Below are 7,151 nucleotides of genomic sequence, written 5' to 3'. Positions count from 1 at the left end.
CACATAACGCTCTGATTCTGAGTTTCCATTTTCACACATGGCATCGATGTAGCTTTCTCTACATAGATCATTACTCTACTTATTCCACTGTACTTGACCCTATCTAATGAGCTTATGGTACTCCCCAGGGGCAGTACTTTGAGGGACTCGCCAAGCTGTGACTGAAGGCTCAGGTGTTTGCTGAGCCCAGAAGGACAGCTGTTGTGCTCATTTAGTGAGCTTGCCGGGGTCTTGTAGCTCACTTTTCTGTTTGGCTTGAGTTTGCATGTGTGCGCTCACTTCCTACAACTCTTCCAATCTTGAAAGATGTCAACTTCTCCTGGTTTAAATCAAATGAGGGGAAATTCTACTCTAGGGAATAACAGCGAACCTAATTTTACTAACTAACACATATGAAACCACCTGCAAAGTATAAGAAGTTTTAGAGATATTTTTGTTGTTAGGTGCCATCGAATTCATTCTGACTCATAGCGAGCCTGTGCATAACAGTGCGAAACACTACCTGGTTCGGGGACATCCTCACAGTTGTTCTTGTGTTTGAGGCCATTCTTTCAGTCACCGTGTCATTCCGTTTTGTTGAGAGCCTTCCTCTTTGCTCTGCTCCACCACTTTACCAAGCGTGATGCCCCAGCCTAAGGACCGGTCTCTCCTGACAACATGTCTAAAGTGCTGAGACAGAGTCTCACCATTCTTGCCTCTAAGAAGCATTCTGGTTGTACTTCTTCTAAAATAGATTTGTTTGTTCATTTGGCAGTACATGGTACTTTCAAGAGCACCATAATTCAAATACATCAATTCTTCATTTTTTATTCAGTGTCCAATTTTCACATTTTACGTTTCTCAATTGGTGGTTTTAGAAATGAATGTTAAAAAACCAACAACTATCAAAATGACCTTTAGAAGGCTTAACTTTAAAATTTCTTTTCTCCCATTAGAGTCCCTGGGTGGTACAGTTAACATACTTGACTGCTAATGGAAAAGATGGAGGTGGTTCTAGTTAACTCAGACAAGCCGTGGAATAAAGGCTTGGTGATATAATTTTGAAAAACCAGGCTTTGAAATCCTGTGATGCACAGTTGCACTCTGACACACACAGTCACATGTAAGGTTATGGAACACAGTAAGATCACAGGCCAGGGGATGCAGCATTGTGTGGATTCAAGGTCGTGGACATATGGCCGGGTTCTGGAAGCTCTCAGGGTGGTCAGAAAACAGGGACATGAAGTGGGAAACAGAGAGGCCCACACCCCCAAGAACACAGCATCAGGCTTATAAGAAGGCCTTATAAGAAGGACACAACCCAAGGACAAATATGTCTTGGAAAAAATATAACCAGAATACTCCTGAGAAGGGAGGCTGATGAGGTTTAGTCTCATGTTCTTTGGACATGTTACCAAGAGACTGGTCTGTATTTCATCCAAGACATAGCTGTTTGTTCCTTTGGCAGTTCACGGCACTCTTGATGTTCTTCACAAACATCATAATTCAAATGCATTGATTTTTTTATCTTAGTTACTATTAATTTAGTGTGTCTTTGAAAATGTAATTAACACGATTGTTTCTTTGACTTTGCCATTAGAGGGAACAGATTACAAGGATCTACATATAACCTCCTCCCTGGGGGACAGATAGCAGAGAAGTAGGTGACGGGAGATGTTGGACGGTGTAAGATATGTCAAAATGATAATAATTTATAAATTTTCAAGGGTTCATGGGGTGGGAAAAGTGGGGAGGGACAGGGAAAATAAGGAGCTGATACCAAGGGTTCAAGTAGAAAGCAAATGTTTTGAGAATTATGAGGGAAACAAAGGTACAAAAGTGCTTGACACAATGGATGGATGGATGGATGGATTGTGATAAGAATTGTATGAATCCCCAATAAAATGATTAAAAAAAGAAAATTATACTCTAATCATTTTGATCATTGTTAACCAAAAATATTATGTACCAAGGGAAATTTATATTTTTATTAAAATAATATCAGTCTTATAAAAAACCCTCCATATCACCAATACTTATTATGATTGGAATAATCAATGACTTCTTATTCATGATAGGAAAATAAATCTATTAAAAATTTTTTTCTTCTCAACATAATGATGTAAATAAAAATCAAAGAAAGCCAAAGCAAAGAATCTGAAATACACATGCCAATAATAAACAAAGGGAAATCTTGTGGCAAGATTTCCCATATAGGGGGCAAGTACCACTGAACTACCAATCCCTCACATAATACGCACAGTGTATAGGTAGAGTGTTGTACACTGTGGGAGCATAGCTCTAGAGCGCCAGGAATTGCTTTATCCCAAAGAAGCGAACTTCAGAGAACTTTTATTGAGGAGTCTCTCTAGTATACTATACCCTAAAACAGGTTTTAGGAGTAGAAACTAGGTTACTGCTTAACTGAGAGGTTACTTTTTATAATCATCAAGGCATTTTTTTATTTCCAAAAATCAGAGCTCCAATTATTGTAGAAATAAGCTCTAATTTAGATGTATCTGTGCTTAAGACAACATGCTCTTTTCCTTCATTCCAAAGGAGTAGAGGAGCAATCTAAAACAATGTAACTATGGAGCAGTTACTTCAGATAATCCTACTGATTCCTGAGGAAAAATGATTTCTTCCTCAAAACTTCTACAATATACTCTTCCTGCTTCTTTAATAGCATGCACAATACCATATTTAATTACTTGTTCATCAACCTTGACCTTCATACCCCAAAGATTGTGCATGCTTCCAGGGAAAGGGAGATACCACATTAAATTACATATCACACTGCATCTCAGAGAGCCTGGCACATAATTAGCTCTAAATCAAATGTTAAATGATCTGCTAAAGGATTGAATCAACATGTAATAAACAGAATGTTGAAACTACGGTTTGGGCTGAGGCAGATACCAAAAAGGGTGCGGGACATACTGCTTTGAAAGAATCTTCAAAGCCAAGGCCTAGTTCCCAGACTACCTTACTCTGTGAACAAGAGTGTAAGTCGAAAAGTATTGCGATAAAGTTACAGAAACCTCTATTAAACAAAACTATAAAAATATGAAGCTATTATTTATCAACATGTCCTCCATCCAAGTCTATAATTCTGGAGGCTATGTTTCCATTTTTCTAATCCTTCTTCAAATAATGTTGCACTTTTTGACTTACACCACATCAGAAAGATAGTTTTGACATCTTTGAAAGACTCAAATTGGGTTCCCTTTCAACGTTCTTTGAGTTTGGTGGAACGAAAAGAAACTTGAGAGCTCAATATCAGGACTGTAGAGTGGATACGGTAAAATTTCCCAGTGAAATTCCTGTAGCCCAGTACTTGCAGGTGCATTGTCATAATGGGAAAAATTACTAGGTGTCACTCTCTTGTCTCTTTCTCACAAATGGAGTTTTCAATTTTCTTTAAAAAACAGTTTCCATAATAAGTCTCGCGACTGTCCTGTGTCCTTTAGGAAAAGAAAAATATATCAAGATCACACTTTTTTAATCCCCCTACCCCCACCAAAACTAGTCCCCATACTTTTTGAGATTATCTCGCTGCCTTGAATTTAACTGGCTCACCAGATCTCAGAAATCCCTATTTTGATTGGATTTTCTTTTTGTGGGCACTCTAGTGACCGAGGCAAGTGTATTACTGAAAAAAAAATTCTCTGTAGTCATGTACCTATCACAGAGTTTTGTCTGTGTATGTTTAGTTTAGAATAAACCTATGTGTGCATGAACTAGAACCCTAGAACAATACTTTGTGAATTACCTTTGTGTAAAGGAGCAGAGTGAGAGAGAGTGAAGCGTTGTCTTCTGGATGTAACTGCCAATACTCTCCACAGGAAGTCACGAGAGATGGCCTGCTCAGAAGACCACTGCTAATTATGTTTGGCTGGCCTAGAGTTCTCAGTAGATGGCTGTGAGGCCTCCCAGTCCTGGGACCTATGTCAACAACTCCATGAAGATTAGGGTGGAGCACAGCCCCTTGCTCCGGTCACAGCTTGATGATGTCTCTTTAAGGGTGTGGCCTACTTCCAATCTGTAAGGAGACACTGTGGAGAACTTGGTTTTTCCTCTTCCAGCTAGCCTAGATCCTGCATCTGATTCTTTGGGACCTGGGCCAGTGGCCTGCCAAGTTGCCTGCCCACCAGGGGACTGTCAGGGGCCTGCGAGATTGCCTTCTCATCTTGGATTCCCTTGACTCTGTATCCACCAGCTGTGCACTTCCTGATACATATTCCTGTCTCCTGCTTCATCGTCTGGCTTCCTGCTTCACCACCCTGGTAACTATGAATCAGAAGGGCTTTCAGATTAGCCTCTGACCCACTGATTTGAGGAGGATTGGGCTTGCCCATACTGTGGCTCTATGAACTCTCTTGATTTAGATTTCTTTGTTCGACATATGTCAGTGTCACTGGTTTTGTTTCTCCAGCAAACCAAGCCTGACACAACCATCTAGGAGGGCAAAGAGATACCAAGCTGGGCAGTTGCTGTTAAGAGAAGAGTATCTGGTCTGAAGGGCGCCATGGCCCTTTTTAGAGGATCCATAGTCAGAGGGACTCACGAGACTCAGGGATTCCCAGAGTGGCTCATGGGAGAAAGAAGCTTGTACAATGGATAGACCCATCATAAACAGTCTTTAGTCACCTAATGTTGGTGTAAACAGAAATGCCACACATTGGCGCCTTTATAGAATGTAAACTTATTTTCTCACTGTTCAGGAGGCTAGAAATCTGACTTCAGCTGTGGTTATAGGGGAAGGTCCTTGCCTCAGTTTTAGGAGCTCTTTGACCTTCCTGACGTCTGTCTGCTACCTTAGTGTATCTTGTCTATTTTGGTCTTTTTATAATTCAGAAGTCATGAAGCCTATGTTGGCATGACCTCACAGCACAACAAAAAAGAAACGACCTTCTTACAAATGTCTTCATATTTACTGGCATAAGGGTTGGCATTTCAATGTATATATTTTGGAGATAATTCAGTCTATAGCAACAAAGTTAGTACCTTTCCATCCTGTTACCTTTCCTATCCTCTCTCTCACTGGATGGGTGGAAACCTCTGCTATCGAAGCAGTTGGAAGTGATAGACAAACAGAGCAGAAGCCAACAACACCTCTTTCCTGAACTGTAAGCACCCTGTCAACATAAGCCTTAGGTGGGTCAAGAGGTTGTCCTACATTCCAATAAGTATTGAAGTGTTGATAAATCTATTGGACTGAATGGATTACATTTCTAATTATTCAATGAGCGATAGTATTATATATAAATCAATAGAAAATCATGGATATAGTGATTTTTTTTAATCCAGTGGTTGGGGAAATATTTCTTTCATTGAAATGGAAGACTAAAAAAAAGTCTCATTTTCCATTTGTAAGATGCTATTAAATAAGGAAAGGAGACCTGGTGGCAATGTCAGGTAAGCCTCGGAGTGTTCACCACATGGTGAGCAGTTGAAAATCACTAGCCACTTCAAGGGAGAAAAATGAAGTTATTTGCTCCTATATTTCCAGCCTCAGAAACCCTATATAAGGTCACGTTAAGTCAAAATTGACTTAGTGACAGTGAGTTACAAGTTGGGCTGCTAACCACAAGGTCACCAGTTCAAACCCACCAGCCATTCCACAGGGGAAAGCTGAGGCCGTTGGCTGGTGTAAAGATTTACAATCTTGAGAACACATGAAGAATGGGTGGGAATTTCTATTCTGCCCTATAGGGTAGTGATGAGTTGGAATTAAAAAAAAGGAATGGGTTTAAGTTGTTTGAATGAAAGGAGGGGATTTTTATGAGCATTTCTATATCCTTAATATATGACCGAAAGCCACCCCCCATCTCACCCTCCAAACGAGCACACATGTTGTTGAGTCAGTTCTGACACATAGTGACACTAAGTACAACAGAACTAAACCATGCCGGGTCCTGTGCCAAACTCACTATTGTTCTTCTGTGTGAGCCCACAGATGCATTCACTGTGTCCATCCCTCTTTGTGGAAGCTCTTCCTCTTTTCACTGCTTCGCTCCTTTACCAAGCGTGATGGCCTTCTCTAGGGACTGGTCTCTCTGGACGACATGTCCACACACGTACCAATGTTTGAAAGATTCATTGAAGGCATGATGAAAGCAAGGGGAGTCCTTTAAGCTTACACTACTCCTCACTGAAAATGCGAACTTTAGCTCTGTGCTTATCCAAGTCATTGTTTTCCACATTTATCAGTTGTTTTGAAGACTCACACGATGTCTCAAGACATGACCGTTTTGATGACAAGAAAGAAAAGGATGGCACAGCTGCAGCCTGCCAATGACCTCTGACCTTCAAAATGCCAGGATTTTTAATTGCAGCTGCTGTCCAGTTCATTAACAGCTCAGAGTTTGGTGTAGAAATAGAATCTACAAACTAAGGCAAATCAAAGCTCCTAACCGGCAGCCAATTATTCCCTGTCTGGTATGATTCCCATTCTTCACCAATGACTTATAGCAATACCAAATTGCATTCAGAGCCTCATCTTCTTTCAAACAACACAGTTTTAAGTCCAAGGCTATAAAAATGGGAAAGATACACATAAGTGAAAAAGAAATGCTTTGCGTTGAGTGGGGCATCAGCGTCTTCTCTGGCCTCTCTTGCAACGGCGGTGATGTCAGGGGATTTATGGGCACTATGGGTACCCTGATTGTAAGAGTCGGCAGCCAACAGACCTGCTGTGCTGCTGCTGTTGCACAGAAACCAGCAGTCGCACACGGTCGTACCCAGGAGACTCTTTGTTTGAAATGACTTCTCCCTTACTACTAAACTCAGCCTTCTTTACAAAGACAACCATCATAGGACTGGGGCAAAGCAAATATAGGTGAAGGTGCTTTGGAAAGCCAACAAAAGCAAGGCTTACAAGGAGAAGAAAGTGGAACAGGAAAAGTAAGTACAATTGGGCTGTTTATTTGATCTGTGGTTCCGTTCCTTTAGGGAATGCTTCTAAGTATTCTAAGTTTTGAAGTCGCGTTATTGGTGTATAAGCTCACAGATCATACAATTTAATAGTTCAACCATATTAAGAAGAATTGTGTAATTATCACCACAATCAATTTGAGAATAGTGTCTTCTTTCTTGAACTCATTGTTAGCTTCACATTTTCCTCTAATCTCCCTGCCATAATTATTAATCCAGTTACTGTCTCTATAAAG

Source organism: Tenrec ecaudatus, chromosome 11, assembly GCF_050624435.1.
Source record: "Tenrec ecaudatus isolate mTenEca1 chromosome 11, mTenEca1.hap1, whole genome shotgun sequence".
NCBI lineage: Eukaryota > Metazoa > Chordata > Mammalia > Afrosoricida > Tenrecidae > Tenrec > Tenrec ecaudatus.
This window is presented reverse-complemented; position numbering follows the sequence as displayed.